The sequence below is a fragment of the Cydia fagiglandana genome, chromosome 16, assembly GCF_963556715.1.
Source record: "Cydia fagiglandana chromosome 16, ilCydFagi1.1, whole genome shotgun sequence".
In the NCBI taxonomy this organism is placed as follows: domain Eukaryota; kingdom Metazoa; phylum Arthropoda; class Insecta; order Lepidoptera; family Tortricidae; genus Cydia; species Cydia fagiglandana.
This window is the reverse complement of record NC_085947.1, coordinates 780,063-801,330: the sequence shown is the minus strand read 5'-3', so window position 1 is coordinate 801,330 and position 21,268 is coordinate 780,063. Positions and strand designations below refer to the sequence as shown.

The following is a 21,268-nucleotide window of genomic DNA, read 5'->3' as shown; positions in this document are numbered from 1 at the left end:
TAAGAACTCAAAAACTAACCTAACAGGTCTTTTCTAGAATTAGTTTTGTATGCTACCGGCTGTTAATATTTTTTAGATTATATACTATTTTGTTTTGATACAAAAAATTGTTGTAAGTATTTAATCTTTAGTCGGTTTAGTTGATATAATTATATATGTATATGCAGGTGTCACCTTCAATAACTTCAGTAGGTTAAACCCCGAATATCAAATTATATAAAGTTATGTACTCACTGAGTATAATTGCATGAATTCTATAGTAATTTAAATTGTATTTTTCTTAATTACTCGTAATGCATGTTAATTATAAGATGTAATAATGTTTTGAAAAGATGTGTCCCGCCGAGTTTGTTGCCGGTCCCATATTGGGATACCCTCCTCCAATTGAGGGGGGATTTAAATATTCTCGGGGCAGAGGTGTACGGTTGGAGCCGGTAAAGGTTTATTTGACGTTCATAAGCGCATTGTAATATCCCTACTTGAATAAACTATTTTTTATCTTATCTTATCTTTATCTTGTCGCATGTAAGAGATATGCTCGTATGTCATATACTCGTATATTAATATTTATCATTGAATAAATACACGTTTATTTAGTTAACGTTGTTATTTTTTCAGTTTTATTTAGTTTCGTCTTGGCACAATAATACGACCGTGAAATGTGATAAGGCAGGAAACATTTCTTACCAAATCGTAAGGAAAATGTGTGGAACTCTCTACCAAAAACTGTTACTAGTGGACCGTCGGTGAACTCTTTCAAAGATAGTCCTGCTACATTATAGAACTTTAAAATTGCAGAAGCAAACATTGTGTTAATTATTACTATGTAGAAGCCATACCAAACAATGAAATTATCGTATTCACAACCTGTACTACGCGACCAAAACGTAAACGCCGTAAAATTCACGGCGTTTACGGGTCAGGTTGTGAGATTCACGCTCCGCTTCTATGGATTGTTGTCAAAACAACATCAACTCATGGCGCTAAATACTAGTTATCCGTGCCGTTTATACCGGGTGTGGCCTGTAATATGAGCAAAAAAATTGACTGCAGGCTGGGCTGTACTCCTCATACTGACCAACATTTGTTCAGCGATTTTTTTTATAACTTGTGGTTTTATTTTTAATACACTTTAAAGTTTATTCTAAGACGCAATGTATTACGAATTTTGTTACGTTTAAGGCGTGACATGCAACGTCAATCAGAATGATATGGCGTGGCGATGGCGTCCATTAAAGATAATATTTATTTTGTATGAAAAATAGGGAGTCTAAATACTTCATAATTTTTATAAGTTGTTGAACGAAAGTGTCACCGTTTGAGGAGTGCAATCTATGTTTTAATTATTTGCTCGTGTTACAGGCCACACCCGGTATACGTTAGTAAATAATAGTTTAATGGCTCCAGAAGCTGTTAGTGTATAAATGAGCCTACTTTTGTACGAGTACGATGCAGCGGACATTCACTATCCTTTTATATTTCTAATAAGAAATTCCTTTCAAAGTATATAGCGAGTTTAAAATCAAGGCGGCGTTCCCTCAACTTCCCATAATGTACTTTAATTACAACCCTGTTATTACCAGCTAATTTACAGTAAAATTCACATCGCACAATTTACGAGGATTAGAAAATTGACTTCGCTATGGGAGATCGGAGATGGTTATTAATTAGTGAGCATACGAAGAAATTATAATCGCGGTAAGCTGCCGTTGATTATAATTTCTTCATTGATTTTGATTACATTTTGAAATCGTTTTTTCCATATTGCGATTTCAGACATTCGCAATTTTTAACAGTTATTTTTTTTCGCAATGAAAGGAAGCGATTAAGGAAGTAAGTGTTTATCTTAATAATATAAGAATGTAGGTACCTAACAATGTAACCTGTATGACCGCCCGATTCGGATTATGAAATAGACCTCTATTAGACATCTTTTAGACATCACCAAGATACGATAACGATATGTTTAAGATCTAGCCTGTCAAATTTGACATTTGCGCGATTCTGGAGATACTCTTGAACGTGTGGCGGGTTCAGTTGCGCGCGCACTCGCGCATGCCTGTACCTCGCTCTATGTCATCGTCTCGGCACGTCAATAAGAAATGTCAATCTATTTTGCTTAGCCGTTGAATTTAATATTGTAAATACTGTTGTGCATCATTTGAACGTATGAGTGCTGTGCTCTGAAATATAACATTTGGTGTTTACATCAGACTTTCATTTCGTCTGTTACGAAGATCATAACCGGGCACTGCATCTCCTACACTGGTGACCCCGCCGAACACGAAGCAAAGAAAATAAAACCTCGCGGAAAATGACCGACGACACAACAAAAGCACCGCCTCAAGGCAACGCGCCCGAGCAACCTGCAGCATTCGGAGAGCCGGTCCCTACTACACCCGCTCCCGAAGTATATCGCGTAAGCGTCAAAGTTCCACCTTTTTGGCCGGAGGAGCCCGAGATATGGTTTGCTCAGATAGAAGGGCAATTTAGCTTGTCGAATATCACGGCAGACCAGACTAAATTCAACTATGTGATCAGTCATCTAGATCAACAACACTGCAAAGACGTTAAAGATTTGATTGTTTCACCACCTGCCGAAAATAAATATAAAAAACTGAAAGAAGAGCTAATCAAACGACTCTCCGCCTCTAAAGATAAGAAGGTGAAACAACTGCTGATGCATGAAGAACTTGGAGACCGCAAACCATCGCAGTTCCTCAGGCACCTCAGAGACCTAGGCGGGCCAACGCTGGCTGAAGATCTGTTGCTGTCAATTTGGAGGTCACGCCTGCCCCACAACATTCAAACGGTTATCGCTGTGCAATCTGACGCCTCCCCTGACGTACTAGCAGACTTAGCGGACAAAGTCCATGACATCGCACCTTCAACTCCACAAGTTGCGTCAACGTCATCAAAATTTCCTGGCTCTTCCCTAGGTGAACTAAAAACTGAAATCGCAGAACTAAGGAAAGAAATGGAAAGCTTGAAAACCAACTTAAATAGATCTCGCTCACCGTATCGTTCCGGGTCAACACGCCGTCAACGCAGCAAGTCCGTCAAGCGTTCATCATCGAACTATCAAAGATTTCCCGTATGTTGGTATCACGCCAAGTTCGGGAAAAATGCAACAAGATGTGACAAGCCATGTGATTTTCCGTCGGAAAACTTGCCGGGCAGTCAGTGATGGCGACGGACGATTGCCACGGCACTTCGGGTCGCCTGTTTGTAACTGAGCGCAATACCAAGATGCAGTTTCTCATTGACACGGGCAGTGATCTCTGCGTCTTCCCGCACACATTACTTAAACAGCGCCGCTCTAAAACAAATTACCAGCTGTCAGCCGCCAACGGTTCCCCCATCGACACCTACGGCTACGCGCACCTAATTCTAGACATGGGCCTACGCCGCGAATACCCCTGGCGTTTCATCGTTGCCGATGTTAGTAAAGCAATTATCGGAGCTGACTTTCTAGGACATTACAACCTTATGGTTTACATCCGTCAAAAACGATTGGTCGATGCTACCACTACAATTTTCGCAACAGGCAGAGTCGCACCCTCGTCAGACAAGATATTTTCAGTTAAAATAATGACTGGCGAGTCAAAATGGCACAGCTTGCTAAAAGAGTATCCGGAGATAACCCATCCCGCAGGTGTCCATAGTCACGCCAAACACAACACCGTCCATTATATCAAAACCATTCCTGGACCACCTGTTTCATCGACCCCACGACGCCTAGCCCCGGACAAATTGGTAATTGCCAAAAAAGAGTTCGAAGCCATGCTTAAAGACGGAACTGCTAGGCCATCAAAAAGTCCATGGGCATCACCTCTACATCTAGCTCCAAAAAAGGATAATGGCTGGCGCCCTTGTGGGGATTACCGTATGTTAAATGCGCGGACCATACCCGATAAAGACCCAATATGCCATATTCACGACTTTGCTCAGGGCATTGCAGGCTGTACCGTTTTCTCTAAACTAGACCTCGTTAAGGCATATAATCAAATCCCTGTCAGTGAAGAGGACATCCCAAAGACCGCCATAACGACCCCGTTCGGATTGTTTGAATTTCCCTACATGACGTTTGGATTACGCAACGCCGGACAGACTTTCCAACGTTTTGTGGATGAGATGACGAGGGGTCTGGATTTCTGTTATACCTATCTAGACGACTTCTTGATATTTTCTAAAAATATCGAAGAACACGAGGTACACCTTCGGTCTGTTTTTTCCAGACTTAAAGAATACGGAATGATAATTAATACGGCTAAATGTATATTCGCAGTTCCAGAAATCACCTTTCTAGGATATTCCATCTCAGCTAACGGAACCAAGCCACTGGATACGAAGGTAGAAGCGATTAAGAACTTCCCAGCACCCAAGACCATTAAGGAGCTCAGAAGATTCTTAGGAATGCTCAATTTCTACCGACGATTCATTCCTAGCGCCGCGCGTATTCAAGCTCCCTTAAATGCTTTGCTCGGAGGTCCTGTTAAAAACTCGCAGCCTGTAGATATATCAAGTAGCAAACTGGAAGCATTCAACAAGTGTAAGGAGGCGCTTTGCAACGCCGCCATGCTAGCCCATCCACTCTGCCAAGCAAAGCTCGCACTTGTATGTGACGCATCTGACACCGCCTTGGGCGCGGTTTTACAACAACAGCAACATGGTTTATGGCAACCTCTAGCCTTCTTCTCTAAAAAGCTCAGCCCTGCCCAACAGAAATACTCGCCATATGACAGGGAACTCCTTGCAGTGTACGAAGCTGTAAAATACTTCCGATATATGGTCGAGGCTAGAGATTTCACAATTTACACTGATCATAAGCCGCTGAGTTTCGCATTCCACAATAGAAAAGAAAAGTGCTCTCCCCGACAGTTCCGACATTTAGATTATGTGTCCCAATTTACCACTGATATACGCCACATTGCTGGCCAAGACAATGTAGTGGCAGATACCCTATCGCGCATAGAAGAAATTCATGCACCAATTGATTTTACGCAACTAGCTAAAGCTCAACACGAAGATCTAGAAATTAAAGAACTTCTCAATAATAGCACATCGCTGCGACTAACAAAAGTGATGCTTCCTGGTTCCAATACTGAAGTGTACTGTGACATCAGTACATCGAAGCCTAGACCCTTCGTTACGCAAGCGATGCGAAAACAAGTTTTTGACAGCCTGCATATGTTGAGTCACCCCGGGGCAAACGCATCAGCGCAACTAGTCGCAACACGCTACGTGTGGCCAGGGATTCGAAAAGATTGTCGTGATTGGGCACGCGCCTGTATTCCTTGCCAACGCGCGAAGATAACGAGGCACGTCACAGCACCTCTAAGCACTTTCGAACTGCCACGCGCAAGATTCGCGCACGTCCATATAGATCTCATAGGACCCCTTCCTCCGTCCAATGAGTTCCGTTATTGCCTAACTGCCGTGGACCGATTCTCAAGATGGCCTGAAGCTATACCAATCGTCGACGCAACGGCTGAAACGGTTGCAAAGGCTCTATTGTCTGGATGGATAGCAAGATTTGGATGTCCTTTATCAATCGTCACAGATCGCGGACGACAATTCGAATCAAACTTATTTCAACACCTTGCTAAAATATCTGGATTCCATCACAAAAAGACGACCATATCACCCAGCCTGTAACGGTCTTGTGGAACGCTTTCACAGGCAACTTAAAGCCGCTATCACCTGCCACTCATCGGAGAACTGGACTGAATCACTTCCTTTAGTCCTGCTAGGGATCAGGAGTGCTTTTAAGGAAGATCTGCAAACTTCGTCGGCTGAGATCGTTTATGGAGAGAGTCTCAGACTACCTGGCGAATTCTTTCATTCAAGCTCAACCTGTACGACTGATGTAACGAACTATATAGCTCGTCTTCGGTCGCTTACTGAGAAGCTTCAGCCAAAGCCAGCATCGAGATACAGTCACCCATCAATCTTTGTTTTTAAGGACCTAGCCACTGCCAGTCACGTGTTCCTAAGAGAAGACGCTCTGCGCAGTGCTCTGCAACCAGCATACACCGGTCCACACTTGGTGCTGGAAAGAACTGATAAGGTCTTTAAACTGTCCATTAAGGGGAAACCCGTCACGGTGTCGATTGATCGTCTCAAGCCGGCTTATACAGTAGAAGACAGCACCTGTGCTAGAGAACATACTCCCCAAGAGAGTATTAACTCCGAAAGAAGAAAAATCGTCACTACACGTTCAGGTCGTATGGTGAGATTTCCTGATTATTCTCGCCCGTAGTGACGGTCTCTGGAGGGGAGCCATGTGGCGGGTTCAGTTGCGCGCGCACTCGCGCATGCCTGTACCTCGCTCTATGTCATCGTCTCGGCACGTCAATAAGAAATGTCAATCTATTTTGCTTAGCCGTTGAATTTAATATTGTAAATACTGTTGTGCATCATTTGAACGTATGAGTGCTGTGCTCTGAAATATAACATTTGGTGTTTACATCAGACTTTCATTTCGTCTGTTACGAAGATCATAACCGGGCACTGCATCTCCTACAAACGATTTCCACAGGACATGACTTAGAGATCTAATCCAGATCTAATAGATATCTTTCTCTATCTAACGTAAAAGTGACATTTGCCTGTATTCGGATTTCAATATAATCACAAGATCTAGAGACGATCTAGAGATCAACTAGATCTACATTAGATATCGACTAGATATGACTTGGATATCTAAGTCATAACTTGTCGAAATCGTTCAAGAGGACCTCTAGAATCGCGGAAACGTGAAATTTGACATATCTATCTTACAAATATCTTTAAATTATCCATATCGTAACTTGTTGAAGTTCAGTAGAAATTTAATTCATTTTCCGAATCGAGCCGATTGGTTGCCCAAATTGCGCTGCAAAAGAGAACTAGTTGATATCTAAACTATAACGTATCTAGAATGGATCTAGTACGTATCGTCTCTTGTGAATATCTTGAAGTTCGAATACGGCAGTGAGTCTTAACGCAAACATGTATGTCGAGCGTAGTTACTGTGGGGCTCGCAGATTCCGAAGTCAGGACACGTTCACGCAGGCTGGAACACGCTGGCTGGCTCGCTGGCTGCTGTTACCTCCGGTTACCGCACCATTACCGGGAATATGTAGGGTGTTCAATGAAAACACATTTGTAGGTTTAAAGAAAACTTTGGAGAGTGTTGGGAGGCTGGTGCCTCTGTTGATGCTTGTAGATGAGAATGAATGAGCTCCCAGGGTGGGCGCGTTTATATAGGCGCGCTCAGCGCACCCCCACCGTAGGTACTCTAGGCCACGCCTACTCAAGGCGTGGGTGTTACGTGCAGAGTAAGTATTTTCTTTATTGAGCCAATCACAGTACAGTAAATATAATCATGTTACAAAATTAGGGAAAAAGGGAATATATTTAATTGGGGAATAATAAAGACTTAATATCTAACACGTGACATAATAAAATGGTAAAATACACAAGTTAGAAATATAATTAAAATTAACACACACAAAAGTAAAAGACAGAAATCAACATTATTTATTTACACGTTTTAAACTTAACTTTATTATAACCTATTCGCGACAGTTCTCCCCCACGTGTGTCAACACCGTATTTAGAGGAGCGTGTAGGAATAAGCCTGGAAGCTGAGCAGCAAACGTCACCTGCGCGCGTGTGTACAATGGCTACTCTTATTTGACCGTCTACATCGGGAAAGAGTTGTGCGATTTCGCCTCTAGACCATGTACCTTGTGGCACGGAGCAGTCGCTAATCGTGACGCTGTCACCTACGTGCAAATTCTGTCTGTTGTGATGTACGTCGGGTATATTCGTAGCTGCGGCGGTAGATGGTAGTGGATTCGTTCGAGGCCTTTCTAATGGTAAGTCGACCACGGGAACCTTGAGGTTGGCCCCGCGACAGGTTCGACACCATTGGCGCTTATGTGATCGATAACGAATACTACCGCGCAATCCGACTATGTGATATTTTTGTTTTAACTCGCTTATCACTGTCGAGTTGTTGCCGTTGTACAGAGCGCGAAAATGATGAATTAGCAGCTTGGTGAAGTCTTCTTTAGCGCGTAGGACGGGTACTTGCTTGCTTCCACCGTCTGTCACGATGACTCCGTATTCGTCAAGTTTAACTGCTATTCTGTGCAGCGGAGATTTTCTCGGTAGCGCATGCCCAGCTTCCAGGGACTTTATCTCTTCTGGATAGGCTTCATATTGGCTCCGTTTGATTAGCGATATCTCAGCTAAAATCAAATTCCCCTTGATCATTTCTGTATCTGTTTTCTCATATGGCAACTTGGCGTTATCTACCTCGGTGGCAACCAGAACTCTAGCCGTGGCCCTAACTAAATGCGTGAATTCGGAAAAACTGTTTACCTTAGGTAGGTACTCGAATTTACTTTTAGTTTTCGTAATTGAGCGTACGGACTTTGACACGCGTCGTCGTGTACGACGTATCGCGGCGTTGTCGGCGACGGGCGCGAGCGTTTGAATTATTGCCGATCGCGGCTTATGATCGCTTTTACGTTCGGGTTCTACATCCCACCGGGAGGTTGCTACAACTTGAGCAGGTTTGTCTCGGTCAAACGTCGACGCGGGCCGCGTTGTGGGCAATATCTGCGCGGTGGGCACGTCTTTGGGCGGGTTTAGAGAGCTTTCGCTCCCCCCGGCGAAAGACGTGTCGCCATTTCTACCTACGCTAGATACCGCGGGCTTGTTTGACGCGAAGCTAATTGTGTTTACGGCTCGTGCCCAGCTAATCTTAGTTGCAGGAGAGGCCGTGTGTAATCCGTGCAGCAGTTTATGATGACCTGCTTCGCATTCGCCTACACCGCATGCTACGTATTTGCATGTATTCGGCTGATGAGGCGCGGATCCTAAACACCTAAAACACAGCCGCGCGCCCTTCGCTAGTTCCCATCTTTCGGAAATCGTTGCCGCCGTAAATTGTGCGCACGTGCTAACCTTGTGCTCGTTCCCGCTCTTACAAATGGCGCACGTAGTGCGAGAGACAGGGACGGACGATACCTGCTGTTTGGGTCTAGCTCCGGTTGACGCGGGTTTTTTTTTATTGTTATTATCTTCGCGTGACTTGACTTGTGCGACAGTATGTTTACTACGCGATCTACTCTCCGTTTCGCGTGGGTAATTTTCGTGGAAATCTGACTCCGAGTCCGTACTACAGTCGCGGGAGAACGCGGGGGCGCGAGATCTAGAGGGAGCGTTGCTCGACCGCCTAGGCTCGTGCTCAAAAGATACCGTGTTCACTACAGCTCGCGATCTAGTAGCCGGTCTGCGGTTTACGCGTTTGGCTGCAGTACTAATGTCGTTGAGAAACTCAGATAAAGCGGCCAGGCCGGGAGTTTCCGAATTAGTCTGCCTATATTTGGCCCATTCGTAACGCACTATCAAATTTAATTTGTCCACTATTTTGTTCACTAGTTCAGGCGCGTGCAAATATTTTTCCCGACGCAACGATTTTATAGTGGCGACGGCGTTCGCGATATGCGCGGCGAAAGAAGAGATATTAGCATTGTCTTCGGACAAACGCGGCATGCGTTTGATATTATGCAGTTCCGTAAGTACAATTTCTTCGGGGTCGCCGAATTGCCGTTCTAGCGCTTCCATAATTTCGTATGGATCCTGAACTGTGTACATGATCGATTTAACGGCCGTCCGGGCCTCGCCTTTAAGTGCGCGCCTAATTCTACTGACATTGTTAACGGCACTAAACATGGGCGACGTGTCCTCGAACTCCGCCCTAAACGATATCCATTCGGTTATATCGCCACCGAATGTGGGTAACTCTGGCGGCTTGTGATACATTGGCGCGTAGGTACCTTGCGGCACCTCTAAAAATCGCGGTGGCGGCTTGCTAACCCTATCGGTCGCGGCGCGCGGCGCGGTCTCTTTCGGCGGCGGGATTTTTACGTTTTCACTCGCGATTTCGCGCTGTAGCCTCGCTTGTTCTACCCAACTTCTAGTTCGTACCTCGGCCTCGGTCGCGATACTGCCGCCGTCAGACTGCGCCTTAGCTTGGGCAATCTGCAGCTTCGTTTTGGCGGTATCGGACTCTGCCTTGGCTACGAGTAGAGCGGCTTTACGAACTTCGAGCTCGGCTAAAAGCACGGTTAATTCACTATCGCGGTCCCTATTTGCCGATTCGCGGGCAGACCTAACTGATTCGCGAACGGACGGCGCTCGCGGCGGCGGCGCAACAACGGGCGGCACTAAAGTATTCGACCTACTGCGAACTACCACTGTTTCATCATGACGCTCTTCTGAGTGTACCGACTCATTATCTCTCTCACCACTAGTTTTCCGGTTGTCGCTGGTGCCTTTGCTCCACGTATGGGTCTCGCCGGACGTAGTTTTGCCGGACGAGGGCGTGGGCGTGGGGACAGGCTGGTCCCGTCTGCGTGAGCGAAGTGATCTTCCGCTTTGTGACATCTTCTTCTTTCTTGATTTTTACGCACAAAACACAACACTTGACACACGCGGGGGGTCCCTAACTATATACAAATTTACCTGCCTAACGCCTATGCTCTGACGCTACAGAACGCAACGCCAGTGCCCCTAAGCGTGGATCCCTCGGTGCGCTGAATCTCCCGCAATGGCTAAGTGCAGTGCCTAGAGCGTTCGAAAGCAGCGTGATGGTATCACCATGTGACACATGCAACTAAAGTTGCCAGGACGCGTGAGTGGAGGAAAACCTACAACACTGCACGGTCCGCCGGCAAGCCGGTAATGGTGGGTTATGGAGAGGTAGGTAGGTAAGGTCTGAGCCGAAGCGAACTTCGGAGGCTCAGCGCGTTCGTTTTTCTTTTTTCCTCTGAATCAAGTAAAGCTCTACTTAAAATTCAGCGCGTACGTGTTTCTTTCTTCATTCGGCAACGAAGGACCATATTGTCGAGCGTAGTTACTGTGGGGCTCGCAGATTCCGAAGTCAGGACACGTTCACGCAGGCTGGAACACGCTGGCTGGCTCGCTGGCTGCTGTTACCTCCGGTTACCGCACCATTACCGGGAATATGTAGGGTGTTCAATGAAAACACATTTGTAGGTTTAAAGAAAACTTTGGAGAGTGTTGGGAGGCTGGTGCCTCTGTTGATGCTTGTAGATGAGAATGAATGAGCTCCCAGGGTGGGCGCGTTTATATAGGCGCGCTCAGCGCACCCCCACCGTAGGTACTCTAGGCCACGCCTACTCAAGGCGTGGGTGTTACGTGCAGAGTAAGTATTTTCTTTATTGAGCCAATCACAGTACAGTAAATATAATCATGTTACAAAATTAGGGAAAAAGGGAATATATTTAATTGGGGAATAATAAAGACTTAATATCTAACACGTGACATAATAAAATGGTAAAATACACAAGTTAGAAATATAATTAAAATTAACACACACAAAAGTAAAAGACAGAAATCAACATTATTTATTTACACGTTTTAAACTTAACTTTATTATAACCTATTCGCGACAATGTACTATCACGTTACGCTATCGAATCAAATTTACATTAGGGGTACTGTACGGTTACCATCAGTTTGTCACTGACATAAACGCCGTCGAGAACGTAATTTACTTTCTATACATCTCGGTCGCACTCGCATATTAGTGCAAACGGGATGTATAGAAAGTAAATTACGTTCTCGACGGCGTTTATGTCAGTGACAAACTGATGGTAGCCGTACTGGGTACCGGTCTTCCTTACTTGTTAGTTTTAATAGTAAATTTCATCAAGTTGCTCATTTTCGTTACTCCTGATTGTAAATACTCGTATTCTGGTAAGATACTGTCAATCTACCAGTAAGAAAGTCCAACTACTATCAAACAACATGTCATATCACACAATCTACGATATTACAGGAGAGCTGGTCCTTCGAACCGGATGATCAATCACAGCCTCATCAGCGCATCATTAGTTCTGTCGTCCAAACAGTTAACTGATCTTAGTCGTTATTACATACGCATAGGGTCTACCTATGGTAAGTCAAATATGATGCAATTACTACCATAGTTAATACATGTTTAACCTATCGTAAACCTTATGGCAACCACATAAGGTTTACAAATGATCAGTGATGTTGGCTCGTTACTTATACTGACGTCTTCATCAGTCAATTTGATGATAGTCAGGCTATTCTGGTTTGGTTAATGTAGTCAAGATGTAAGGATAGGTAATTGCGCTGATTGGTCGGAGATTTATTACGCTTTATTAACTAGTTTCGTTATTATAAGGTAATAAAATAGAGCTAGTTACATTAGTTTGGCGCATTATGTGAGTAATTATATTGCACACCGACCATTTTTTATTAACCTAACCATAGAGAAAAAAAAACCGGGCAAGTGCGAGTCGGACTCGCGCACGAAGGGTTCCGTACCATAAAGCAAAAAAAAAAAACGGAAAAAAATGCTAAAAGAAAACGGTCACCCATCCAAGTACTGACCACGCCCGACGTAGCTTAACTTTGGTCAAAAATCACGTTTGCTGTATGGGAGCCCCACTTAAATCTTTATTTTATTCTGTTTTTAGTATTTGTTGTTATAGCGGCAACAGAAATACATCATCTGTGAAAATTTCAACTGTCTAGCTATCACGGTTCGTGAGATACAGCCTGGTGACAGACAGACGGACAGACGGACGGACGGACGGACGGACGGACGGACGGACGGACGGACAGCGAAGTCTTAGTAATAGGGTCCCGTGTTACCCTTTGGGTACGGAACCCTAAAAATACATGAGTGCTCACTCAATACATCAGTTTTGGTACCAAAAAGACTATTATTTTCGCAGTCGACATCTAGCATCGAGTAGCGGAATTATCAGTGCCTACTGCTACTTGACAATAGATGTTGCAACGACCGAAAAGTCTAATGGTAACAGTCCATTTCTAACCGCAGCTGCACTACCGGTACTGAACGCGTCGCTGTCATTGTCAATTTCCATACTAAAATGAACAGTATTGCAGCTGTCGTTGGAAATGGACTGTCACCTTTAAGCTCAATAATTTTCAACTAATATTTTAACTGGATTAACCGGAACTCTATTAAATTGTTGTTCAATACAATTTTCGTAAGTCGCGACACTAAAGAATTCTAGTATCACGTAGCGGTACTGATTTCCGCTACTCGAAGCTAGACGTCGACTGCGAAAATAATAGTCGTTTTGGTACCAAAACTGATGTATGGACACTCTATTCTTACTATATTTCTCTATGATCTAACTTAGTGTCCCACTGCTGATGCTATAGGCCGTCCCACATTTTCTTCACTGCCATTGGTATTTTTCCAACCGTTTCGGGTAGAATGCGTCCAAGTTGTTTTTACTTTTATTCGTCTCTGTACTTTTATTTATTAAATTAAAAAAAAACTAAATTAAATAAACAAAACCAACATAATAAAACTTATACTTAAAACACACACACACTTTAAATTAGGAATTTAGTGAAATCTCCCACAGCAACTGCGCATGGGCACATTGTTGGTATAGTCAAGTCGCAAGCACCTGTCAGGTTTCACACTCGACCGTTACTCGACTTACGAGTAAACTTGTGTCTGGCGCAAAGTTGAACTAAAGTATACAGTGTAGAATACTATACGACCTATAAGTGTCACCGAAATAAAAATCAAGATACAAAATTGCAATTCTTTTATTTATTTTAATTTTATTGCACAAAATACAAATAAAATGTACAAATGGCGGACTTAATGCCTAAAGGCATTCTCTATCAGTCAACCATAGGACTAAACAGAGATGTAATAAAAATCGTCTTTTGATTTGATTATGGAGTAACGACATCATTATTTGACAAAACATATTTAGATAGGATCGGTGCATAGATTATAATGTATATAAAAGGAGTGAAATCTCTTATGGTAGAACAGTTGTAAAAGTGTCCAGCACTGAGCTGTAAATTATAGTTCCAAATATCTCCAGAGTACCTAGCGGCAACAGTATAGGCGTAGGCGTTATTGACGGAGTGAAGTGCGCTGTCAATGATTTGAATTTTTTTTACCAAATATTCTAGGTATTGTAGCGCCACCTATTTAACGTTTTTTAACGGTCACTTTTGGATGGATAAATGAAGATTGTTTTCCTTACCTTCCATAGACCGGTGGGTAGTTGTCTGACTACCATGGTTACTATTACCGGCATAAAAGCGGCCATATAATAGTATAATGCCCTTGCCGTCCACACCCGAAGTTCGCGCGTAGCGGCCTTGCCCGCCCTTCGGCCCGAGTCTTTGACCCATGTTTTACGAACTCTTTTGTGCTCACGCGCTTGTCTGCGCTGTAACTGTAAATCACTACTTTTTATCGAGGACAAAAATGTTGACGTTTTATAAAGAAATACCTTGATTTGACTGGTTAGAAACAGCCTGATATCTTTTTTTACCGTGGATAAAATAATTTTAAATGAATCCCTGGCTTTTTTGGTGTGTGTACAGAAACAACATCCACCAATGACTTTCACCAACTTTTTGAAGCGTTTTTGGTTAAAAACAAACTACAATAATTTTCGTCATTAACCTTTAACTTGAAACCCGTCTCTTCTCTCACGTCCTTCCAAGTTTAAAACAACATCAATTATATGGTTTCGAAAGCGATTCGACACAAGCAATACATCACGGCATGGCGAGTTGGTCAACGCCAACGAAAACTATACATTCACGAGTTACTTACATCGGATATTCTCAGGACAGAAGACTTTTTCCTTCGTGGTTCATGGGGTTCATGAAGGAAAAAGGTACCGGTACCGATTTTTTCGTATAAATATTATAATAATAAATAATAACGGAATAGACATGCATTTACGCACGGTGTGTGGGACTCGCCGCTTCTTAGTCCTCTCTTGCCGAGAGGGGGGGGGGGGAGAGAATTTGGCCCTACCCACTCCGGCGTTTCACCCTCTCTGCCGCTCGCGAGGGCGCACTGGGATCGACGTCATTCCACCGCGGCGCCCTCCGGCGCAAGTTCGTTGCCTGCCTTTTAGCCTCTGTTTCTTGCTCTCGGTTCAAAGGTCGTATTGACCCGAAAATATCGCAGGTGACAGTTACTGTGGCAAACGAATAAAAGATGACGCACGCTAGACCGGTCCGGGCCATTTCCATAGAATACGAATGGTTTAGAATACCTTAAATGGTTTATCTATCTATCTTTATTCCAAACACATACATACACGGATCAGATTTGACTGGTCGGGTATGTAAAGCGGTTGGTTGTGAATTGCCGGCCGGGCCGCAAAGTGATCATTACCCAATTTAGACGTCAGTGCTGATTGTAGCGCTTGGAAAAAAGGGCTTTATGAGTGAATGGATACAGTAAGGTACTGGGTGCGTAGAAAATATGCCAACGCTCCGTAAGGGATGACTCACGCTAGACCGAACCGTGCCCGGGTCGAGGCGTCCGACATGTCATTTTCTATGACGGCTGATCGGTGATCACGTGGTGCTTTCCATAGTAAACAGCTCCGGAAGCTCCGGTTCGGACACGGCCCGGTCTAACGTGAGTCATCCTTAATAGCGAACGAAATGTAACTGTCCCTATATCAAGCAAATATTGGAGCAAAGTATGACAAAATGGTACCAATAAAGGTGGTGGTATGAAAGTATGGTACCAATAGTAATGTTGTTACTTTTCAACTGTAGGTTCCTTTTCATAGGGAAGTACACTGATGGTGCCTTTTAACTGTAAGGCATAAGACCATAAATAAATCAGCGCGACGCTGCACGTGAGAACTGACGCCTGCGCAAAAACCTGCCACACGCCACTGGCCGCGTAGACATACAGCCTGAAGCAGAACCTTGACTCCTCATCTTAGAACTTTACAATCGGTTTTGGTCATTTGTGCCCATAGACTAGGAATCCTCTAGGCCGAGTTTAGAGCAATTATTTCATGCAACCGATGATGCCAAAAATGCGGGGGTGCGCGGGACGAGGTGAGCGAAGTCCCGTGCCGTGATTGGTCCGTTCAAAGACACTGACGTCACACAAAGACACTTTCGACTCGAACAGGGAGTAAAATTACCGTATGCGTGCCAGAGGGGCGACTATGCTGGTCTGGAGGATGTTTTGTCTGTGTTTGTGCCCAAGAACTGAAGCAGCCACTAGATTATTACAAAAGTGACGGAAATCTGGCCCTTAGAATTTAGTAATACGTAATTAATTAATTTGTTTTTTTATCTATGGTATTCCAGTGTTACGGCTGTACGAGTAGGTATGCATGGCTTGCTTGCTTTTACAATGAATTCAGTCAATCTACCAAAATACCGCAATGTAATAAAAACCGCAGCAAGTTCTTACACCGTCTAAATGGGACTCTTGTACATGCTAAGGTCCTCTACGCCGTTAGTATGGAGTCGCATTGCTGTTATGCTAGTGTATCTTATCTATACGACCGACCGCTAGTATCTGAACACCCCTGTTTCTCCTACAGTGCAACATACCATACCCTCAGTGATAATTGTGTATTACCGACATTTTTTAAGGTTCTATACATTCTATGGAGTCTGGCTACTGATATGCTATTGTATGCGACCGACCGCTGTGCTATGACCGGTATCTACTGAACACCCCGGTTTGTTCACAACCGACATTGTAGCACACCTTCAGTGATAATTGTATTTACCGACATTTTTTAAGGTTCTATACATTCTATGGTCCTATGGAGTCTGGCAACTGATATGCTATTGTATGCGAACGACCGCTGTGCTATGACTGGTATCTACTGAACACTCCGGTTTGTTCACAACCGACATTGTAGCACACCTTCAGTGATAATTGTATTTTACCGACATTTTCTGAGGTTCTATACATTCTATGGTCTTATGGAGTCTGGCAACTGATATGCTATTGTATGCGAACGACCGCTGTGCTATGACCGGTATCTGCTGAACACCCCGGTTTGTTCACAACCGACATTGTAGCACACCTTCAGTGATAGTTGTATTTTACCGACATTTTCTGAGGTTCTATACATTTTATGGTCCTATGGAGTCTGGCAACTGATATGCTATTGTATGCGAACGACCGCTTTGCTATGACCGGTATCTACTGAACACCCCAGTTTGTTCACAACCGACATTGTAGCACACCTTCAGTGATAATTGTATTTACCGACATTTTATAAGGTTCTATACATTTTATGGTCATATGGAGTCTGGCAACTGATATGCTATTGTATGCGAACGACCGCTGTGCTATGACTGGTATCTACTGAATACCCCGGTTTGTTCACAACCGCACACCTTCAGTGATAATTGTATTTTACCGACGTATTCTGAGGTTCTATCTAGTCTTGCCATAAATTCTGACACTAGTTAATGTATAACTATGAAATAAAATTACATAGAAATAGAAAAACTACCTATCAACCACGGACGTCCACTGCTGGACATAGGCCTTCCCATAGACTGCCACCCGGAGCGATCTCTAGCACACTGCAGCCCCTGGCTCCCAGCGAAGCCCTGGCGGCCACGGATGGGTACCTACTTAAGCGCAGTGTCCGACACGCACAAACTAGAAATAGTTATTTGTACAACAAGAGATCAAAGTTTGATATTTCTTCGAGTGCTTATTTTGAGTCCCGTGCAAGCGAAAGATTCTATAATAGATTCACGAGCGTAACTTTGATCTCGTGTAGTACACAAAATTTTTCACCCTAAGCAGTGAGAACATACCTAGAGGGACAGAGATAATAGAACCCAAGTATATCGAACTTGTATTAGACCCCGCATGTTGAAATGACATTTGACTATAAAAGTCACTTGAATGACATTTTGTCTCACTCAGTGAGCAAAATGCGATTTTGCTCACTCATACTGTCTCACTAAGTGAGCAAAATGCGATTTTGCTCACTGAGTGAGACAAAATGACTCAGTGAGCAAACTCGCATTTTGCTCACTGTTTTTAAGAAGCAAAGTACCCTTGTTCGAGCTGCTGAGGTGAAAAACTAATTACCTACAATTTTAAAATGCCTTATGATTAGATAGTGTTATCCCTTGCGTTGATAAGTGCATTCATTTATAATGAGCGAGTGATGCGCCCTATAACTACGCACATTTTCACCATCATTTTAGCCTTGAGCCAAGCCTTTAGTTTACATCATACAAACAGGAATATTACCGCTTCTGACACCTAACAAAATAAATCTGTAGCATATTTTGTGATATACCACTTCTACCAGTATTTACTTTAACAATAATACTATATTATCTTGTCGGCAGTGCGTGCGTTTGTGCGCAGAGTCAACAGTCGACGTTGTTTGCGCCCGCGCAGGTCTAGCATGTTACTGGGGGTTTAAATCATATTTTGAAATCAAGGTACCTAAGTCAGATGAATCAGTCAAAATGTAGATTTTTACTGCGTTTCGGCCTTTTGAAAATAACCTGTTACTCCTGTTGGTACATACATAGGTACCTCTCGATTTTTTGCTTATCATTATTTACTAAAATGGGACTTATTCGCGTAAAATTAAGTTTTTTTACCAACGCCTCAACTCTACTCAACTTTAATCTGTCTCTTTCGAGACCACGTTGACATCGCCGTCCTCGCCATGAAAACCGCATGAAAATCCCTTCAGTAGTTTTTGAGTTTATCGCGAACATATAAACAAACACACAAACAGACAAACGGCGGGGGACTTTTTTATTTTTATTTTGTTTTACTTTATTAGGTACACTAAACAGACATCGTACAATATCATGGGTAATACATTTGCACATTATGGCTTAATTCTAGCACGAGATCCAAAACAAGTGTACACAGCATGTTTTACAATTGAGCGGAAATATTACAAACTAATTATTAACACTATATTATAGCTACAGTGAAAAATTTCAGAGAGGAAATAACTATCTAAACATTACAATATAACGAGTAACGAACTTTACATTACATTATAAAGTCCATTAAACATCACAAATGTTGTTTCATTTGGAGGATTAAGGCAGATGTCATCAGTTAAGTGGGAGAAGAGGAGAAGAGGACGCCAGCCAAGCACTTCCTAAACCTAGCGATGTGAGGGTCAAAAATATCAATATCAGTGCCCCTACCGCGATTATCACCGGCTATTAAATCGTTTTTAAGGTGTAGTGATAGATGCATGCTAGTGAGCCGGTGGCACAACATTCATCAAGTCGCCTGATTTGCGGACACCGGCTGTTTACTTTGAAACCACAATCTCTACGCGGCGGAATGAGTTTGTTTTTATAAATCACCGCACTCACCTTGTGATTATTAAATCAACATAAATTGCAGCATGATTGTCTTCCGCTGGTGTGATGCCATGAAAACATTCATTCAAATTATCAGTAATGACAAGTGCCTATTCTCACATTATTGACTTGATTTTGGATTAGCAAAAGGGTCTAGACCTGAGGCTAGCTGAACGTTATATTATTTCAAAATTACGCTTTCATTACAAGTCATTCGATAAGGTTTTTTGTCTTCCGCTTCTCTAAAACTTTTCCTTTCAACTAAATCAGTAATGATTACGTTTAAAGTATAGTTTCTCACGGCTAATTTCACGCCGTTTGTCACAGTATGTCACGTTAATAATTAACATCCGGTATGAAGTAAACTTTGAGGATGACTCACGTTAGACCGGGCCGACCGGGCCGTGTCCGGGCCGGAGATTCAGGGGCTTACTTTCATATGACAGATGATCACGTGATGCTTTCCATAGAAAACGAAGCTCCGAAAGCTCCGGCCCGGACACGGCCCGGTCTAACGTGAGTCATCCTTACTCTACACTCTACAGCGAATAGAAAAAAGGCTTTTTCTGCCACCGGCCGGAAAGCGTCAACTTTCGGCTTGCTGCTCTAAACGAAGTTGCTGCTTTTCGGCTCCGTCGTACAGAAAAATACTATACTCACCTCGGCCAGGAAATAAGGAAGCGAAGCCGAGTCATTTCTTAATTTACTGCCCTATACCTACCTAGTATGTACAATTACTAATATTGTTTTTTAGTCTTCTTCTTCTTCCTCGCGTTATCCCGGCATTTTGCCACAGCTCATGGGAGCCTGGGGTCCGCTTGACAACTAATCCCAAGATTTGGCATAGGCACTAAGTTTTTACGAAAGCGACTGCCATCTGACCTTCCAACCCAGAGGGTAAACTAGGCATTATTGGGATTAGTCCGGTTTCCTCACGATGTTTTCCTTCACCGAAAAGCGACTGGTAAATATCAAATGATTGATATTGTTTTTTACATGGTATCGGTTAATATAATATATTCCACCGTACCTATATTTTCTCATATTATACTAAGATGCAAGATAAACATAATGTTCAACCGAAGCCGACTGTACTTGTGCTTGAGACCCCACGCGGAGCTGACTTGCAGTTCCTCCTTCATTAACGCCAGCGGCGTGTTTTTGCTACCTATAGAAAGTTACTAGGAAATTAATTAGAAACGGCTTTCTTACTTAATTATCCTTGTAAATTTATACAAGAGTTAGTTCACAGTGAAATAGATTAGATCATGGAGTTAGCAACAAAAGACAGTTTCCTTTCAACTTTATAATTTCAGCTGAAAATAGAAATAGAAAATATTTATTTGGCGTAAAAACATACAAAAATAAACAACAACAAATAAAATATAGACAAGATGCCGCTCATCATAAGTGATGTCTAATACGACACGGCGCTAGTTATTAGGGCATGCAAAATTAAAAAAAAACTTAACTAAAGTCTAGCGGTGCCATGTGGTATCATATATATTGTATGGAAAAATGACAAAGCTTTAAATGACCTAAAATGACTCCAAGAACAATATACTAGAAAAATTTCCAATTCTGATGCCTATAAAAACTCAGGCTATTATAATTAAAACTACCTTCTAACTGTATAAATTACAAAAACCGAATGTTACTTATATAATTACTTGTTACTTACAAAATTATATTTCTAACATTGTTTTCCTTTAAAAAATATCTTAAGGTCCAACTAACCCAAAATACACCAACCATAGTCCTTGTAATAATATGATTCATAAACTTTAGCATTTAAAATGTAAAAACGTATAACTTCTTTTAAATGTCTTCAGTTCATATGTACGTCTTTTCGGAAATTAATGTGCATCTAAAATGTTTTCATACGAGCCCAATGCCAACAGTATCTCTAACAATGTCAACACCAGCTTAAAAACTTTTTTTGTTACAGGTGTCTACATTAACGCGACATCCGACCAATACAAAAATGTCATAACCAGCGGCAATTCTTAGTCAAATAAAAGTCTTTTTAACTCTGCAGTGTAACTTTCTTAAATTT

General features: G+C 42.7%; 1 long non-coding RNA gene across 1 annotated transcript in view; it reads left to right on the top strand.

Annotated features, from left to right (window-relative positions):
* The window catches only part of LOC134671722 (uncharacterized), a 144,350-nt gene extending 124,280 nt beyond the window's left edge, over positions 1-20,070 (top strand). Inside the window, exon 2 of the long non-coding RNA XR_010099261.1 lies at positions 19,967-20,070. This is a non-coding gene — a long non-coding RNA (uncharacterized LOC134671722). The remainder of the gene's footprint in view (positions 1-19,966) is intronic.
* The last annotated feature ends 1,198 nt before the right edge of the window (positions 20,071-21,268 follow it).